This window comes from Chiloscyllium punctatum, chromosome 12 (assembly GCF_047496795.1).
Source record: "Chiloscyllium punctatum isolate Juve2018m chromosome 12, sChiPun1.3, whole genome shotgun sequence".
Lineage (NCBI taxonomy): Eukaryota > Metazoa > Chordata > Chondrichthyes > Orectolobiformes > Hemiscylliidae > Chiloscyllium > Chiloscyllium punctatum.
Genome location: NC_092750.1, coordinates 30432324 through 30451878, shown reverse-complemented (window position 1 = coordinate 30451878; position 19555 = coordinate 30432324). Strand labels below are relative to the sequence as shown.

At 41.4% G+C, this 19555-nt stretch overlaps 1 protein-coding gene across 12 annotated transcripts in view; it reads left to right on the top strand.

The window, feature by feature from the left end:
- Positions 1-4485: 4485 nt before the first annotated feature.
- The window catches only part of ptpdc1a (protein tyrosine phosphatase domain containing 1a), a 139466-nt gene continuing 124396 nt past the window's right edge, over positions 4486-19555 (top strand). For 11 of the 12 annotated variants that reach the window (XM_072582253.1, XM_072582244.1, XM_072582249.1 and 8 more), the window contains exon 1: positions 4513-4611. The gene's annotated coding sequence lies outside the window, so the exon portion shown is untranslated. Of the gene's footprint in view, positions 4612-19555 lie in introns of all 12 variants that reach the window. The other variant, XM_072582242.1, reaches the window with a different exon arrangement.

Here is a 19555-nt window from a genome sequence, read left to right as displayed (position 1 = left end):
AAGCTCTGCAGTCCTGTCATATCTAATTGAGAATGGTGGAGGACAATTAACTCACTGGAGGAGGAGGCTCCACAAATATCCCCATTCTCAATGTTGGAAGAGCCCAGTATATCAGTGTGAATGATAAAGCATTTGCAGCAATCTTCAGCCAGAAATGCCAAGTGGATGATCCATCTCGGCCTCCTCCAGTAGACCACAGCAGTACAGATATCAGTCTTCAGCCAATTTGATTTATTCCATGGGATATCAAGAAACGGTTGGAGGTACTGGATAATGTAAAGGATATGGACTATGACAACATTCTGGCAATCTTATTGAAGACTTCCCACTCCCATAGCCAAGTTGTTCCAGTACAGCTACAACACTGGCATCTACCCAACTGTGTGGACAATATGTTCTGTACAGAAAATGCAGGACAAATCCAAACCGGACAATTACTGTCCACCTGTTTATTCTTGAACATCAATAAAGTGATGGAAGATGTCATCAAGCAGCACCTTCTCAGCAATAACCTGGTCAGTAACACCCAGTTTGGGTTCTGCCAGGGCCACTCAGCCCCTGACCTCATTACAGCCTTGGTTCAAACATGGACAAAAGAGCTACATTCCAGAGGTGAGGTGACAGTGACAGCCTTTGACATCAAGGCTGCATTTGACCAAGTATGGCATCAAGGAGTCCCAGCAAAACTTGAGTCAATAGGTATTGGGGACAAGCTCACCAGTGGTTGGAGTCATACCTGGCAGACAGGAAGATGGTTTTGGTTGTTGATGGTCAGTCATCTCATGTCTGGGACATTTCTACAGGAGTTCCTCAGGATAGTATCCTCGGCCTAATTATCTTCATCTGCTTCATCAATGATGTCCCCTCCACCTGACAATCACTTGATGAAGGAGCAGTGCTCCAAAAGTTAGTGCTTCCAAATGAACCTGTTAGACTATAACCTGGTGTTGTGTGATTTTTAACTTTGTACAACCCAGTCCAACACCGGCATCTCCAAATCATGACTTCCCTACATCAGAAGTGGGGATGTTAGCTGATTATTACACAATGTTCAGCACCTTTCACGACTCGTAAGATACTGAAGCAGTTCATGTTCAAATGCAACAAGATCTGGACAATATCCAGGCTTGGGCTTCCAAGTGACAAGTAACATTCATGCCACACAAATGCATGTCACCAATAGGAGACAATCTAACCACTGCCCCTTCATATTCAATGGTGATTCCATAAGTGAATCCCCCAATATCCACATCCTGGGGGTTATCATTGACCAAAAGCTCAACAAGGCCCAAGAAGCTTGACACTGTCCTAAGAGGAAGCAGCCTGCTTGATTGGCCTTACATCCACAAGCACCCACTCCCTCCACCACCATCACTCATTAGCAGCAGTGTGTATTATCTACAAGATACACTGCAGAAATTCACCAAAGATCCTCAGGCAGCACATTCCAAACCAATGACCACTTCCATCTAGGGGCAGCAGATTCATGGGGACACCACAACCCTTAAGATCCCCCTCCAAGCCACTCACCATCCTGACTTGGAAATATATCGCTGTTCTACCACTGTGACTGGGTCAATATACCAGAATTTCCTCCCAAATGGCATCGTGCAATAGCAAGTGGACTGCAACGGTTTGGAAGGCAGCTCACCACACTTTCTCAAGGGCAATTAGGAATAGGCAATAAATGCTGGTCAGCCAGTGACATCTACATCTCACAAAAATAAATATAATAAGTGTGTCTGCCCATGCCAGTAGGGGAAATTAAGGTTTACGGGGAAAGAACAAGAAAGTGGATGTGAGGATGATTGGATCAGCATGATCCTATTGATGGTGGAGCAGGCACAGGGGCCAAATGGCCTGCTCCTGTTCCAATTTGTTATGGTCTTATGATATTACTGTATCAATCAGGCTCTGAGTTTATCACTAATTCAAAGAACCATAACTCCCTCATAACATGTCAGTTAAATGGTATAGCTTTTCAAAACTTCTTTTCAACAGTTTATTTTCTTTAACTTGGCCTTTAGTAAAACCTTTGACAAGGTTCCTCGTGATAGACTAATTAGTAAAGTTCGATCATATGAGATTCAGGTTGAGCTTGTCAATTGGATACAAAGTTGGCTTAACAGTAGAAGACAGAGAATGATGGTGGAGGGTGTTTTTTTTGGACTGGAGACCTGTTACCAGCCGTGTTGCACATGGTTTCTGTGCAGTATGACTCAAGATCGAGTTCAATAATTTTAGAACCCGAATAGCTCCTTCCTTGTCCTTTAACCAATAGACAATAGACAATAAATGCAGAAGTAGGCCATTCGGCCCTTCGAGCCTACACCACCATTCATTATGATCATGGCTGATCATCCACAATCAGTATCCTGTTCCTGCCTTATCCCCATAACCCTTGATTCCATTCTCTTTAAGAGCTCTATTCATCTCTTTCTTCAAGGTATCCAGGGACTTGGCCTCCACTGCCTTCTAGGGCAGAGAATTCCATATATCCACCACTCTCTGGGTGAAGAAGTTTCTCCTCAACTCTGTTCTAAATAGCATACCCCTCTGGTTCTGAACTCACTCATCAGAAGAAACATGCTTCCTGCCTCCAGAGTGTCCTATCCTTTAATAATCTTGTACGTCTCAATCAGAACCCCTCTCATCCTTCTAAACTCAAGTGTATACAAGCCCAGTCACTTCAATCTTTCAACATATATAGTCCTGCCATTCTGGGAATTGACCTCGTGAACCTACACTGCACTCCTTCAATAGCCAGAATGTCCTTCCTCAAGTTTGGAGACCAAATCTGCACACAATACTCCAGGTGTGGTCTCACCAGGGCCCTGTAGAGCTGCAGAAAGACCTCTTTGCTCCTATACTCAATTCCTCTTGTTATGAAGGCCAGCATGCCATTAGCTTTCTTCACTGCCTGCTGTACCTGCATGCTTGCTTTCATTGACTGATGTACAAGGACACCTAGATCTCGTTGTACTTCCCCTTTACCTAACTTGACTCCATTTAGATAGTAATCTGCCTTCCTGTTCTTGCCACCAAAGTGGATAACCACACATTTATCCACATTAAACTACATCTGCCACGCACCCGTCCACTCACCTAGCCTGTCCAAGTCACCTGGTATTCTCATAACATCCTCCTCACATTTCACCCTGCCACCCAGCTTTGTGTCATCAGGAAATTGCTAATGTTACTTTTAATACCTTCATCTATATCATTAATGTATATTGTAAACAGCTGCGGTCCTAGCATCGAACCTTGTGGTACCACACTGGTCTCTGCCTGCGAAAGGGACCCATTTATCACTACTCTTTGCTTCCTATCAGCCAGCCAATTTTCAATCCAAGTCAGTATTTTGCCCAAATACAATGTGCCCTAATTTTGCTCACTAATTTCCTATCTTCTTATCAAAGGCTTTCTGAAAGTCCAGGTGCATTACATCCACTGGCTCTCCCTCTCATAGTTACATCCTCAAAAAATTCCAAAAGATTAGTCAAGCACGATTTCCCCTTCGTAAACTAATGCTAACTCAAGCCATGTCAGGACAATGGGCTTCTATCAGCACAGCCAATCTCTTTTCACCCACTCATGGTTCACGTTATCAATTTTTCTTCTTCCCTCACTCATGATCAACAGTCCTTTTGCCTAACTTTTCACCTCTCTCTCAGGGCTCCATCGGTCCGCTCACCCCACTCCACTTCTTCCCGACCTATCCGAGATGCTATCAATTCTGTAGAAGGAACATCGAACTAGAAAACTTAATTCTGCTTTCTCTGCACAGACTTGTCGAGATTCTCCAGTAATATCTGTTTTTGTTAACTGTTTTCAGCATCCGTGATGGTTCATTTTATTCCTAGAAGTTAGACATTTAAATGTTTAGAGTATCATGAAGGTTTACAATCTGTTCTGGATGTCTACTCTCAATCCACTTGCATAACAAGTGTAGTGTTGTCCTAGACCTACATTGCAAGTAGTGTCAGGTTTGTTTTCGACTGGATTTACACTAGGAGAAAGTGAGGTCTGCAGATTTTTTTACTAGGAGAAAGTGAGGACTAGGGAGGACTAGGACTAGGATTTACACTGCCAGTTTATTGTCAGTGAATAAGCTAAAATTGTTGGACGCCAGTGTTAAATCCCAGTGCAAATGAACAAGAAGTGTCCCTAATATGTCATTCCCGTGTTCTTTTCAAAATTCCCTGCTAATTCTACTTCCTTCACAATATAATCAGTCTATGGTGGGACTTAGCCAGCATTCTGTATTTGTTCATGTGAAAATTAATTGCTAATTTATTGTTGCTATGACAACTGATACAAATGCGTGGGTAAACTTTAACTCCATCCTCCTGATAAACTGCTTTCCAGGCTGCTGCTGTTTTGTTTTGCTTTGCTGTGGTCCCTATAAAGTGACAGAACAGAGATGTTACCCACCCCCGGCCCCCGGCCACGTGACCCGAGCCCTCTCCTGCCTCCGCCCCCCCCGCCCGAGCTCGGCGTTGCGAACCGCCTCCGTCATTCGCTCTGGGGGTTCAGCTGCCTAGCGACCAGGGGGAGGGGCTGGCCTCATTCACTCACAAATAACGGAGGGGGAAAACTGGCGACAGGAAGGTAGGCGAATAGGGGTGTTCGTCTGTTTGCCGGCTTGGGGCGAGAGCATGTTCGTCCCGTTGCCGAGGAGCGACGGCGCCTTGGCGGCTGGATTGTTATTGATACCGCGCCGCCTTCCTCCTTACCGGGCCGGCCGGGGCAAGGCCCTCCCACCCTCCTGCCTACCTCCCAACCAACCAACCAACCAGGCAAGGCGTTCGCTTTGCTAGGGGGCTGTGTGTGTGTCTGTCTTCATTCCTCACTGTTTTCTTATTGCCTAAACCTTCAAAGGCCTGCCTCAGCCAGTCAAAGCAAGTTGGAAACACTGACATTCCTGATCCATCCCTCTGATTGACATTCCTGATCCATCCCTCTGATTGACATTCCTGATCCATCTGTCTGACATTCCTGATCCATCTCTCTGATTGACATTCCTGATCCATCCCTCTGATTGACATTCCTGATCCATCTGTCTGACATTCCTGATCCATCTCTCTGATTGACATTCCTGATCCATCCCTCTGATTGACATTCTTGATCCCTCTGATTGACATTCATGATCCATCCCTCTGATTGACATTCCTGATCCCTCTGATTGACATTCCTGATCCATCCCTCTGATTGACATTCCTGATCCATCCCTCTGACCTTCCTGATCCATCCCTCTGACATTCCTGATCCATCCCTCTGATTGACTTTCCTGATCCATCCCTCTGATTGACATTCATGATCCATCTGTCTGACCTTCCTGATCCATCTCTCTGATTGACATTCCTGATCCATCTGTCTGACCTTCCTGATCCATCCCTCTGATTGACATTCCTGATCCATCCCTCTGATTGACCTTCCTGATCCATCTGTCTGACCTTCCTGATCCATCCCTCTGATTGACATTCCTGATCCATCTGTCTGACCTTCCTGATCCATCCCTCTGATTGACCTTCCTGATCCATCCCTCTGATTGACATTCCTGATCTCTCTCCTCATCCCTTCCCTGGTTTGCTAGCCACAGCCGTTCATTCTGTCTTACTTGTTTGGTTGTGTTAGACATAATTGCTCGACCATCATATTGAACTACTATGAGGCAGACAAAATATTATTTTTAAAAAATTATCTTACCAAGCTGCAGCTTTCATCAGCATCACCATAATATCGTAATGCGGGCTGATTTTTAAAAATTGCCCCTGTTTCTCACCTGAATGCGTAATAGTTTGTTTACTTTTGGGAGTTGGACACAACGGCACAATAGCTAGTTGTAAACACAACTGTATTAATGAAATATTTATTATGAGGAAATCTGAGAGGTCGTTACTGTATTTCATGAGCATGTTAGAAGGTGCATTACTCTTAGATTGTATTTCAATTCTTAAAAATAAGCAACCAATTACTTTTGCTTTTACTTGATGTAAAAGCTTAATTTGATTGCTTGCCCCCATCCTGAATTTGACCTCCAGTGACATCCACGAGAATGTTTGAGTCATAAAAATAAACATACAAACTTTATATCTGCAATTGGGAGCTTGTTTGTCAAATATTTTATGATTAAATCTATTTCAGGATGTTCATTTTGTGGTCTGTAGAAAAATAGTATTTCAAGAGGGGAGGAAAGATGACCTAAACCATTGACTAAAGGAAGCTTAATGAACACATCACAATTTGTATTATTTTCCTGTGGAACACGAATGCACAACAGCCCAGTAGTCAATTGATGGCAATCAGGAGTGAGAAGTTTGTTTTTTCCTCAAAACATCAAGGAATATTTTAAAATGGTAACTGTACAGTCTGTTGAATCCCCAGTTACAAGGATATGGCATTGAGGTTGTATTCAAATGCAATGACCATTTTGTTTTAACCATTAGCATGAAATCATTGAATTTCAGGTGGTTGTGATGAAGGAACAGCACTCTTAAAGCTAATGCTTTCAATTAAACCTGTTGGACTATAACCTGGCGTCGTGTGATTTTTAATTCAGAATAGATCAGAGATTTGAACATAAAAGTTATTGATCAGTGTAGTTAAACCACATAGCTTATGTGCTTCATCTCTTTTTAAAAGTAATAAATCTGCAAGTTTGCTGTAATTGCCTAGCTTTTTGCATGTTATAAACATCTACTTGAAATTCAAAAGTCTTGACACTTCTAATAAGCTTCAATATTTCCAGTATAGTTAATTTCAAAGAAAAGTAAGATATTCTCAGATGCCACAGCTTTTATTCACAGTTTTTATACAGTGATTTTAAAAAAACAGGTAAAATAAATAAATTTTGTTAGGGAGGACATTGCAGCCATGTTTAATATTTTAATGCTCCAGTACCTATAAGCTATCTGTGTCTCCATTATTATGTGCCCTGACTTGAAAACAGGTGTAGTTTTAATTTGGAACGTAAATTGCTGGTGATTTCCAGTTAAAGTTAAGACTTTAGATCTGCATCCCCAGTGATTAGTGGAAGGAGTTGTACAACAGCAGTTACAGGATCCTAAAAGCATTAATCATGAAAGGTGCACCTGATATGAAAGGCATGATTTATGTATGGCAATCTGATCGCCTTTACTTCCAATAGGTTGTGGGCCGCAATTAGCTCTGGCTGCTTCCTGACTGAGCACTGGCTCTTATTTGCAGCACTGGTTTCTGCAAGGAAGAGGAAGCTTGAGGTACTGCTGTGAAAGGAAGGAGTAGGTAGCCAGTCATATGTTGTGGAATATGATCTTCCAGAGCTGTATGTATACAGGTTACTTCATTTTAGGGGAAATATCCATGAGATTTAATCACAAAGCTCAAAGGCTTTAGGCCATCACCTCAATAGGAAGAGGGTAAATTGTCAGGATCACTGTGCTTGGTGAACTACTTAGTGTCAATTCTTTACTAGTGTTATCTAATTCCTGAAAGCCTAGTGCCTGAGAAATTAAAAATGTGCAGGTGGATGTGGAAAAAGAGGAATATGTTACCTTGTCACCTCTTGTCAAATCATTGAATTTATTTTCCCCATTCTACATTCTCAATAATGAGAAAATTGGCAGTCAGTGCCTGTGCACTCTTCCTCCTTGTGGTATGACTGGGATTTCTGGCTAGTTTGGCAAAATTTAAATTTTGTCTTGAATGACTTGGATGGAAAGAAGTGGTGACCTTAGAGACTCAATGACTCGCGTTACTTATAAAATCATCAGGGCATAGATAAGGTGAATAGCAAAGGATTTTCTTCCCCCTAGAGTGGAGGCATTCAAAATTAGGGGACACATTTTTAAGGTGAGAGGAGAGAGATTTAGAAGTGATCTGAGTGGCAACTTTTTCACTTAGGGTGGTTCATATGTGGAAAGAACTGCCAGAGGCAGTGGTAGATGCAGGTGCAGTTGGAACATTTAAAAGTCATTTGAGTAGGTATATGAACAGGGAGGGTTTAGAGGGATATGGGCCAAATGCAGGTAAGTGGGATTAGTTTTGTTCGGAAACTTGGTGGGCATGGACAAGTTGGACCAAAGAGTCTGTATCCATGCTTGTGTGAATCTGTCTGTATAAGTTGAGTTCATTTCTCGGCTTTATACCTTCTCTTTTTTTCCTCCAGGCACACAGTGCATTTGATTATCGTATTGCCAAAATATAATTATATTGGTGAGAAATGCATTGTTTGAGGAGGAATGAAAGAGAGAGGCAGTGATTGTAACTTACCTTTCTGTCTTCCAGAGTGCTGAACACTGTAGGCTGCACAAATTTCCTGGAAGCTCAGTTGCCAACAATTGTTTTCTTGTGGTGTACTTGCGTAAATCACATTGAAGAAAGTATGGGTCTTTATCTCTACTTGTTTCTTACAATTATCTGTACTTCTTGTACACTTATCATTCTGTATTTTCTGCTATATCAGTGATTGCCTTGCTATTTCTCTGTGACAAAGGGAAGGAATGACTGGTGGCACACATTACAAGTATGATCTAGGCTCCTGAGCTATTAATAATGGAGATAAATTCACATTCCAGCAAGGCATTTTCTATGTCTGAATTAACTTTGTGAAAGTGCAAATATATTTTGACTAAAGAGGCAGCACGTTGGCTCAGTGGTGAGTACTGCTGCGCCTCAGCGCCAGGGACTAAAGTTTGATTCCACCTTCAGGCAACTGTCTATGTGCAGTTTGCAGGGTCATCCCATGTCTGTGGGGGGTTACCACTATGATACAAAAGCCTCTGAGATAATTAATACGATTCATACTGTGTGAAATCAAGTGGCCAAATGCCCTGGATACAGGAAATGGCCCAGGCAAAGTCCTGACTGTGCTGCAGAAAATGAGTGTTTCAGTTTCTCCTCTAGTCAAGGTGCCCCAGCATAGTTACAATATTCGTGACTTTTTTACAAATGTGAAAGCTTGTGCTCGTCTTTCCTGTTCTGATCTTGGTAGACAAATCAACCTGGGGAATTACCACTTCATCAGCCTAATCTCAATTGCCACTCAAGTGGTAGCTGGTATCATTGACAACATTTATATTGTCCTTCACTCATCAATAATCTGCTTATCAATGCTCAGTTTGGGTTCCTACAGAACTGTTTGGCTCCATTATAGTTTGGAACCAACGATGAACAAAAAAGTTGGATTCCAGAGATGATTATAATTATCCTTAATATCACCGAAGCATTTGACTGCATGTGACACCAAAGAACCCGAGTAAAACTGATGATAAAGGGGAGTACGGAATGGGGTGGGAAGTGATGCTGCACTGGCTGGACTGATACTTTACCTCAAACAACTACAACTTCTTTTAATGTTACCACCTCAGCTTCACAAGCTCCTCAAAAATGTCCATGGCACAACCATCTACAACTGTTTCATTCATAGCCTTCTATCTAAAATAAAGTTATGCAGTTACAAAAGCAAAGGTTTAGAGCAAAGTTTTGTTGCAGTTGGTCAGGATCGATAGGGTGCCTGATTATGCATGGAGGTGGATGCCCCAGAAGGCTTCCTTGACTTAAATGTAGGAGCAGGGATCAAATGTGTTTGGAGGTGTCTTCAGCCAAAGGTGTGGATTTGATTATCCTAACTGACTCTCCTAAAGTCATCTTAGCTTGTGCTGTTCAATCAGTGTTTGTCCATTTTGCAGTATGGAATCACAGTGCAATTTATAAACATTGTTTCCAAGAACAAATTCAAAGCTGTACAAGCCTTCCCATCCCCTACTCCAATGGTCTGATCCTTTCTACCCACGCCTTTTTAGTGCTTCTGCACCCACATCATTTTATGCACTTGCTTTTCATTGTATGAATCTCCCCCACACCTGAAGTGCACAGCAAATTTGACCATCCATTGTTCCCAGTGACCATGCCCTCCAGTACTCCTTAATTTCTCCAGTGAGCAATATGATGGCATAGTAGTAGTGCCACTGCATTCATTATCTAGTGGTTCAGGCTAATGTCCGAGGATTGTGAATGGTCTAAAATTATTGAACTCGATCTTGGAACCTGCAGAATCCCCAAGTGGAAGGTAAGATACTGCTCTTTTAGTGTGGGCTGAGCTTCAGTAGAGCACTGTAGAATGCCTAAGATACAAATATTCACCAGGAAAGACTGCAGTATGTTGAGGTGGCAGGCAAATGGAAACTTGGTCATTCTTACAAACAAAATATATATGTTCTGCAAAGTGGTTACCTAGTCTGCATTTTGTCCCCCAGTGAACAGCAAGTACAGTAAGTTAGATTAAACGAGTTGCTGCTTCATCTGGAAAGTGTGTGAGGAGGGAGGAGGTAAATAGGAAATTGTTTTACCTTTTGCGATTGCATACAAAGATGCCTTGGGGATGTGGACCTGGGTGACCACGAGGGCCTGAATACCACCTTGCATGTCCATTATCCACTCCCACATCCCAGGCCATGTCATGACAATGGGCAGCTTTCAGTACACCCAACCCATTTTCACCTACCTGCTGTCCCCATTATGGGCTTTTCTTCCCTGCTGCCTAACATTCATTCTCTGTAGACTCTGTCTCCACCTATCCGCTCACTCATTTTCCTACCCATCCCCTGTCGTCAGAATTCTCACCTTTTCCTTGCTATTTTTAGTTCTGATGAAGGGTCACTGGACTCAATGTTAACTCTGCTTTCTCTGTACAGATGCTGCCAGACCTGCTGATTTTCTGCAGCAATTTTTGTTAAAGTTCCAGATTAGGCTACTACTGCAGTTAGTGGAATTTGAATGCAACAAATTTAGGAGTTCTACAGCATGTAACTCTCCTATTTCCTAAGTACTTGCCTGCCAGACATAAAATACAAGTCAGGCCTGTGATAGAATACCCTCCAGGTACCTGGATGGGTGCAGTTCCAACAATACTTGAAGCTCAGCCCATCCAGGATAAAGCAACCCTCTTGATTGGCACCTCAGCTGTAACCTTCAATGTTCATTCCTTTCACCATTGATGCACATGAGTTCTGCATGAGTGCTGCAATAACAAACCAGGCTTCTTCAACAGCATCTTCCAAATTGGTGACCTCTACCACCTAAGAAGACAAGACCATTAGATGACATGGGAATACTGCCACCTGCAAGATCTTTTCTCCCTGCTCCGATGTCTTGCAACTTTTTGACTTGGAATTATAATATTGTTTGTTCATTGTTACTGGGTCAAAAACTTGGAACTCCCTTACTAACATCACTCGATGTCCCTAAACTCAAAGGATTGCAGTTGTTCAAGAAGGCAGCTCACCACCATTAATTAAGGTAATTAATGATTGACAGTAATTAAAGATTGATTAAATTAATTAAAGCTCAACAATAAATACTCACATCCAATGAATGAATAAAAGAAAATTCATAAAAGACAGCTGCAATGAGCGAATCTACTCTTTGTGATAGCAACCATGAGAGCTTTATCGACTGTGGTTTGTGGGGTTCCATAGTTCACTCATGTCTTTTTAGGGAAAGAAATCTGCTATTCTCAATCTGATCAACATGTAACTCCATGCTCACAGCAGGGTTGGTAACTTTCGGTTGTCCTCTCAGTTGTCACATGGTTACATCAAATACCTGCAACATCAAAAATGAATCAAACTGGATGAACCACATGGCACTGACACAGACACTAGAAATAAATGATGGCACATCAGACACTGTTGACCCTTGTTAATGTTGTGGGCTTGGGAAAAAAAGAGCTCTTGCACAGACACCACTGTTGTCATCCTTAGAAATGTTCTATCCCATTGGCGGGAGAATGTCAGCACAGTGATATACAGTTTGCGAGGAAGCAGCCCTGGGAGATCTCAATATTATTTTCAGACCTAATAAATTCTCTTGGCATCAGGTTAGTCTAGGGCAAGAAAACTTGCTGGCTACCACTTCTTCCTCCTTTATCCCCTTCCTACGAATTAGTAATTTTAAACATTATTTCTTTCAAATGTTGCTCAGTGAAGGTGGCAATGACACAATGTACACTGCATAAGGGCCTTCAAAGGCCATTGCTAAAATTGGCTTAGTAGCCCCACTATTGATAGGGGTTGTTGAGATCGAAGGAAATATTGGTCAGTCTGAGCCTATGACCTATGGAGGTGATTAAAGGATCAACAAGAGCAAAAACCTTACTTGACCTCATCCTTGCTGATTACCCTGTTGCAGATGTCTCTACGATAGTATTGGTAGAAGTGACCACTGCACAGTCTTTGAGGAGACAAAGTCCAGTATTCACAATAAGGTATACTTCGAAATGCTATTTGGTGCTATCCTTACACCAAATGGAATGTGTTTCAAACAGAAGTAGCAACTCAAAGCTGATCGATGAGAGTTACCAGCAGCAATGGAACTATATTCACCCACAATCTCTGATCTCATGGCCTGACACATTCCCTATTCTACCTATTACCATTGAAACAGGGAATCTAAGATCTGCAGTCCTGCAATTTCCAGTTGTGAAAGGTTATGGACAATTAAACAACTAACAGGAGAAAGCAGAGTCCACAGCTTAACTTTCTCATTATAGCATTTTCAATTGGAAATGCTGAGTGGGTGGTTCATCTTGGCCTCTTCCTGAGGCCCCTGGTATTGTATATACTCTCCTCTAGTCAATATTCACTCCACTTGATGTCAAGCAATAGCTGGAGGCACTGGATACTGCGAAGGCTATGTAATCTGATTCCATTCTGCCAATGGTACTGAAAACGTGGTACTGAAGACATGCTCCTGAACTGGCCATGCTTTCTGCACATTTACCACACTGGCATCTACCTGGTAATGTGCATAATTGTTCAGCTATGACTTCCACAAAAAAAAGCAGAACAAATGAAATCTGGCCAATTACTGCCCATGAGTGTATTCTCCATCTTCAACAAAGTGATGAAAACTGATGCTGGCAGTGCTATCAAGTAGCACTTGCATAGTGATAAACTGCTGAATGATGATTAGCTTGAATTCTGCCAAAGCTACCCAACTCCTTATTAAGCTGTGGTTCAAATATGGACAAAAGAACTGAGTTCATAAAATATTGAGAGAATAAGTGTGATTAACATCAAGGCAGCATTTGGCAGCATCAAAAGGTCCTAAAATCAGTGAAATTGGAAGAGAAATATTTGTTTTAGTTGGATTCATATTGCACACAAAAGATGGTTATGGTTTTTAAGAGGTTAATCCTTTGCTACATGAGTTCTTCAGGATTGTGTTGTTGTGAGTAAATCACCACAAGCTATCTTTAATTTGGCTACGTATTAAGAGATCTTAGAATCGTGTAACAATGACTTAAATTTTATTGCATGTAGCAACCAAAATAAGACCCCTTAACTAAGCAAGTTTAACCTCACAACTCAATTTAGATATTATCCGATTAATGCTGGAATTTAGCTACGATTCCAGCCAGCAGTTTCTGTTTCTGGAAGTGTCCAGGGTTCTATACTTTGCAGTGATATTCTTTGAAGTTCTGCTGAATTGTTCTGGTGTTGAATTCTTATACAGTTTTGTTTTGTCCTTCAGGTCTGTATGAGTGATTATTAATACTTTTTCAGATTCTTGCAAATTATTACAAATTTGCAGCTTGCTTCTCATCAGGATTAGCTTCTTTGTTCCTTGTTACTTTTGGCCTTTACTGTCTGTTGGAAGACACAACTTTCCTGTGGTTAACTGCTTTAAATTCTTCAGTAATCAGTTGTCTTTGTGGCATAAAGCAGCCAGTTATCATGCAGGTGTCAAAACAGTTTTGTTCATGTCGCTTTAACCCCCTCTTTTCCCAGACGTGGCAAATTGCTTTCAATTCCTGTATAAATTTGTTCTTGACCCTTAATAGTTCACTCTAGACACAGTTATTGCTGGATCTTTTGTGTGTAACAGTTTATCTTTGTTAACTGTTTCAACCCATGAACAGTTCTTAGTTCTGAGGTTTATAATATAACAGACCCTCCTTTTTGTTCATTATTTTTAATAAAGCTGAATAGACACCAGTATAATTGGTCACTTTCTACCACATCAGTTCAAATCCAAACTGAATTGCTACACAATGTACAATTTTAAAATGCACCATTTCATTACGCTGTACAGATATACAAGAAAACCAATAATCAGTAAATGAAGTACAGAATAATCAATAAATAAATCACAAACCTAAAATAGAGTGATAAGCATGCATTATGTTTCACCCATTGCAGCTTTAAGATTACCATGTCTTACTGGAACCCCAACAAGATGTGGAAGAGTACAAACCCATGCAGCTGTATATATTACTTCCCCAATTCCAGATGTCATCCCACTGAGAATGTTTCTGTCTTGATTGTCTAACTATTCTGTTGAACCTTAACATGCAATCTGTGTACCTTTCTCAAACTCCTTTTCATTTTTTCCAAATGTTCCCATAAGGCAATATAGAGCTCATATTTTTGTCAATAGGACATTAGCTGAATCAGTCAGACCAAAAATCAGATTTTCTCCTCCTGATATTAACCAATTCCGTTGTTCCTATATACATGGGCATTTAACGGTGAATGCAAACATCGAATCAATGATGGGACAAGATAGGTTATGATAATGACACTCTCTTAACGATGTTGTGATTAAAAATGTTCTCTGCCTACATATCCAACTCTGATTATGCTATCTTGAGTGGTACTTGAAATTTCGAAAGCACGGTTAACTGTTTCATTACTGTAGGACATAAAACCACATGTGGCTTTTCTAATTCTGTAGATGTGATATGGATAAGCAATAGCTTTATCAGTCTGTTGTGTGACGATAGTATGGCTTTAAGAGGTGTATATTGTCATTTTTTTTTAATGATGACAGTTTGAGATCAGAGGTGACGATTGGTCTGCTTGAAAGTCCATAAAGTAAACAGCTTGTAAGGCCTTTTTTTTTCCCCCCTAAGGTTGGAACAACCTGAATAGGTATGTCAAGCTCCTGTAGAGTCAGGATCTTTAGTTATAGTTTTTCCTTAGCAGTTGCTGGTGTCTTGAAGCTGGGTTTGGAACCTGCTGTATATCTCTCCCAGCTGCTCTCGCTCTTGCTCTTGCTCTGTTTTCTCTTTATGCTTTTTCTTCTGTACTGGAGAATTGTCTGTGAGACAGTCTATTTTATTCAATTGTTTATAGCAAGGGTGCTTTTATAGGATGTTACTATACTGTAACAGTTAATTAGTAGTAGTTAATGTATTTACCAGTTTGTAAAGCATTTTGATAGAGCTATAGTTAAGCCAACTCTCTTTATTTTGTCTGTATTTTAATTGTCATGTAAAAATAAAGTGTTTTGCTTAACGTCGAGTAATTTGCATGTGGGTCGCAACACCTCACATTTACCTTTGAGGGGTTTTGATTTGGTCTGTAACAGTTGTCGATTGTTAATTGCTGTCCCTATCGCACAGGATAGAATTGCCTTAACTCTCATCCAGATGGTGATCTGAATTTCTGTGCAAATCATCAGCTCAAATTGCTTTGACTTCCATGTTGCATGTAAAACTAATGCATGAAATTGTGGGCAATGATGTCTCCTAGTGCTGTCGGCCTGCACGTATCAGTGTTTGGTTTTATATATATATATATATATACACCATGTCCACTTCCACTGAGCATTGGATCCTGACTGCTGACTCCATACTTCACTTTTAAAAGCCAGCAATACTATTCCAATAAACGGCATCATAGTTTATATTAAGCTCGAAAGCCAAAGATCGGTACAGTTTCTACTCTTTTATTTACAGTTTAAGTTTACACAATCTTTAATTTGAATTTTCTTCCAAAATTTGTACTCATCAGGCTTGTTACCTGTGAAATGTTCAATACAGATGCTTCAACCAATTTACTCAATTGTCTTATTTTATCAAACAAACAAAAGTTTGAGGTTCAAACTTGAATGATTTGTCTTTATTTCTACCACCCCAAACCTCACAGTTGCGCTCTCTCTCTCTCTCTCTCTCTCTCTCACACACTCTAACATGGATATTGAGATTGATTGGGATTGGGCTTCCATCTTTCACTATATTCCTATTTCAGTCTCACTAAGTCTAAGGTTTATCAGAAAGGTCCGTCACATCCCTCTAATACTCCAGGTCTTAACCTTCTTCTGATTTACCCACAACCCTAACTAACCTCATTTCAAATTCTACTGTTTGTTTGTATCACTTTTTGAAAGACCTGGTTTATGGCCAAATTTCTGGTCGATTCCTTGTTTTCTCATTTATGTTGTTGGGTTTTCATTAAGCTTTGGGTTTGTACTAGACTGGTATAGGTGGATATAGAGAACCTTTATTTGAGTATGGCAGAGGGGCATTATCATTACATTCCCTTTCCTGGTCTGTATAGTATGGGGCTTCATCCTCAATTGATCCCCAATCAGAATCACCTCTTTTGTTCCTGATTTTTGTACGGGTGCCAAAGCGCAGAGAAACCCTCTTTGGCTGGAATGCTGTTCTACTGGGATAAAGTAATCTTTGTTCATATCCAGTTGGAGTGTTTCTCAGCAATTTATTTTAGACATGGATGAAGGAATGGAGCTGCGTATCCAATTTTACAATAGGAGGAACTTGAGTATTGCAGATGAGAGCAAGAAGCTACAAAGAAATGCTTGGGCAAAACAGTGGGAAATGGAATTCAGTAGGGCAGATCGTTTAATATGGGGAAAATGTAAGCTTGTCCACCTCAGCAGGTTGAGTAGAAAAGCAAAGTAATAGCACAGATTTTTGACTGGAAGATGGTCATTATTGAAGTATAGACCAGGATTGCATGTTGGGACCATGCAGAGGATCTGACATAGCTGACTCTTTTCGGAATTGACTGAGAATTTGAAACTTCTGATCAACAATTGCCCAGTATCTGCCTGAAATCCTGTAGGGAAAAAAAAATGCCCTGAATCTGATTTAGAGTTGGGATTTTAACTTAAATTAGCTCAAACAATCAGCAAAGTGATGGAAGGTGTGATCAACGGTGATATCAAGCAACACCTGGTCAGTGACCCCCAGTTTGGGTTCTGCCAGGGCCACTCAGCTCCTGACCTCATTACAGCCTTGGTTTAAACATGGATAAAAGAATTCCAGAGGTGAAGTTGAGAGTGACAGCCCTTTATATCGGGGCTGCACTCGACCAAGTGTAGCATCAAAGAGCTCTAGCAAAACTGGAATCAGAGGGTAACAGGTAGCAAACTCTGAGGTGGTTGGAGTCATATCTGACACATAGGAAGATGGATATGATTGTTGGATGTCAGTAATCTTAGCTCCAGGACATCTCTGCAGGAGTAGTGCCTGAAGCCCAACCATCTTCAGCTGCTTTATCAATCACTTTCCCTCCATCATAAGGTCAGAGTTCGACGATGATTGCACAATGTTCATTACCATTCATGATTCATAGAGACATTCAACATGGAAACAGACCCTTTGGTCCAACTTGTCAATGCTGACCCGATGTCACAGTTTAACCTAGTCCCATTTACTAGCATTTGGCCCAAATCCTTCTAAATCTTTCCTACTTATATACCCATTCAGATGCCTTTTAAATGTTATAATCATACCAGCCTTCACCATTTCCTCTGGCAGCTCATTCCATACACGCACCACCCTCTGTGTGAAAAAATTTGCCCCTTAGGTCCCTTTTTATATCTCTCAGCTCTTATCTTAAAGGTTTATTTTTGGACTTCCCCTACCACAGGAAAAGACCTTAGCTATTAATCCAATCCATGGCCCTCATGATTTTATAAACCTCTCTAAGGTCACCCCACAGCCTTTAATGATCTAAGGAAATTAGTCCCAGCCTATTCAGCCTCTTCCAATTGCTTAAAACTCCAATCCTGGCAACATCCTCATAGATGATCTCTGAACCCTTTCAAGTTTCTCAACATCTTTCCTATAGCAGGGAGAAAAGAATTGCACACAATAGTCCAATGGTGGCCGAATCAATGCCCTGTACAGCCGCAAATGAGTTCCCAACTCCCAATGTACTGATCAATGAAGGCAAGCATACCAAATTCCTTCTTCACTATCCTATCTACCTGCAATTCCACTTTCAAGGAACTATAAATCTGCACTCCAAGGTCTCTTTGTTCAGCAACACTCCCCAGGACCTTACTGTTAAGTGTATAAGTCCTGCCCTGATTTGTCTTTCCAAAATGCAGCACCTCACATTTATCTACATGAAACTCCACCTGCTACTTCTCGGGCCATTGGACCATCTGCTCAAGAACCCATTATACTTTGAGGTAACCTTCATTGTCCACTAACCATCTCAGGTACTGAAGTAGTCCATGTTCAAATGCAACAAGATCTGGACAATATCCAGGCTTAGGCTGACAAGTGGCAAGTAATATTTGTACGATACAAATGCCAGGCAATGACCATCACCAATAAGTGGCGGTCTGTCTACTACCCCTTCATGTTCAATTGTGTTACAATAACTGAATCGCCCCCTATCAACATTCTTGGAGTTACAATTGACCAGAAACACAACTGGACTTACCACATAAACACAGTGGCTACAAGGGCAGGTTAGAGGCTAGGAATAATGCAGTGATTAACTCACCTTCTGACTATCTAAAGCCTGTCCACTGTCTACAAGGCACATGTCAGGATATGTGGTGGAATACTCCCCACTCTCCTGGATGAGTGCAGCTCCAACAACCCTCAAGAAGCTTGACACCATCAGAACAAAGCAGCCCACTCGATTGGCACTACAGCAACAGCATCCACCCCCTCCACCATAGATGCTCAATAGTAACAGTGTGTACAAGATGCACTGCAGAAATTCACCAAAAATCCTCAGGCAGCAGGGTCAAAACCAACAACCACCTCCATGTGGAAGGACAAGGGTAGATACATGTGAATGCCAACACTTTCAAGATCCCCTCCAAGCCACTCATCATCCTGACTTGAAAATATATTGCCATTTCTTCACTGTCACTGGGTCAAAATCCTGGAATACCCTCTGGAATGGTATTGTGGGTCCACCAACAGTAAGTGGACAGTAGCGGTTCAAGAAGGCAACTCAACACTATCTTCTCAAGGCTAATTGGGACCAGCAATAAATGCTGACCAGCCAGTGACACCCACATCCCACAAAATGATTTCAAAAAGAAATGTTGGCTATGGAAAGTCATGTGTTAAAATCATAAAAGTTAAAAATCACACAACACCAGGTTATAGCCCAACAGGTTTATTTGGAAGCACTAGCTTTCGGAGCGCTGCTCCTTCATCAGGTGATTGTGACGAAGGACAATCACCTGATGAAGGAGCAGCGCTCCGTAAGCTAGTGCTTCCAAACAAACCTGTTGGACTATATCCTGGTGTTGTGTGATTTTTAACTTTGTATCAAAAGTATGTTGCATAACTTTCAGTTTAAACAATTCATATAAGATGTGTGCCTGGGACCTCTGGTATCATGGGTTGGAGAGTGGTGAGGATGGTGTAAATGGCTCCACCTCCCTCTATTGTGTTGAGGCCTAAACACACTGCGATGGAGGCGAACAGAACTGACGCGATTCCAACGTCAGACTGTTTTGAAGTGATGTGCAATGTGAGAAAACATGTTTCACATAGTGAGTTGTTGGG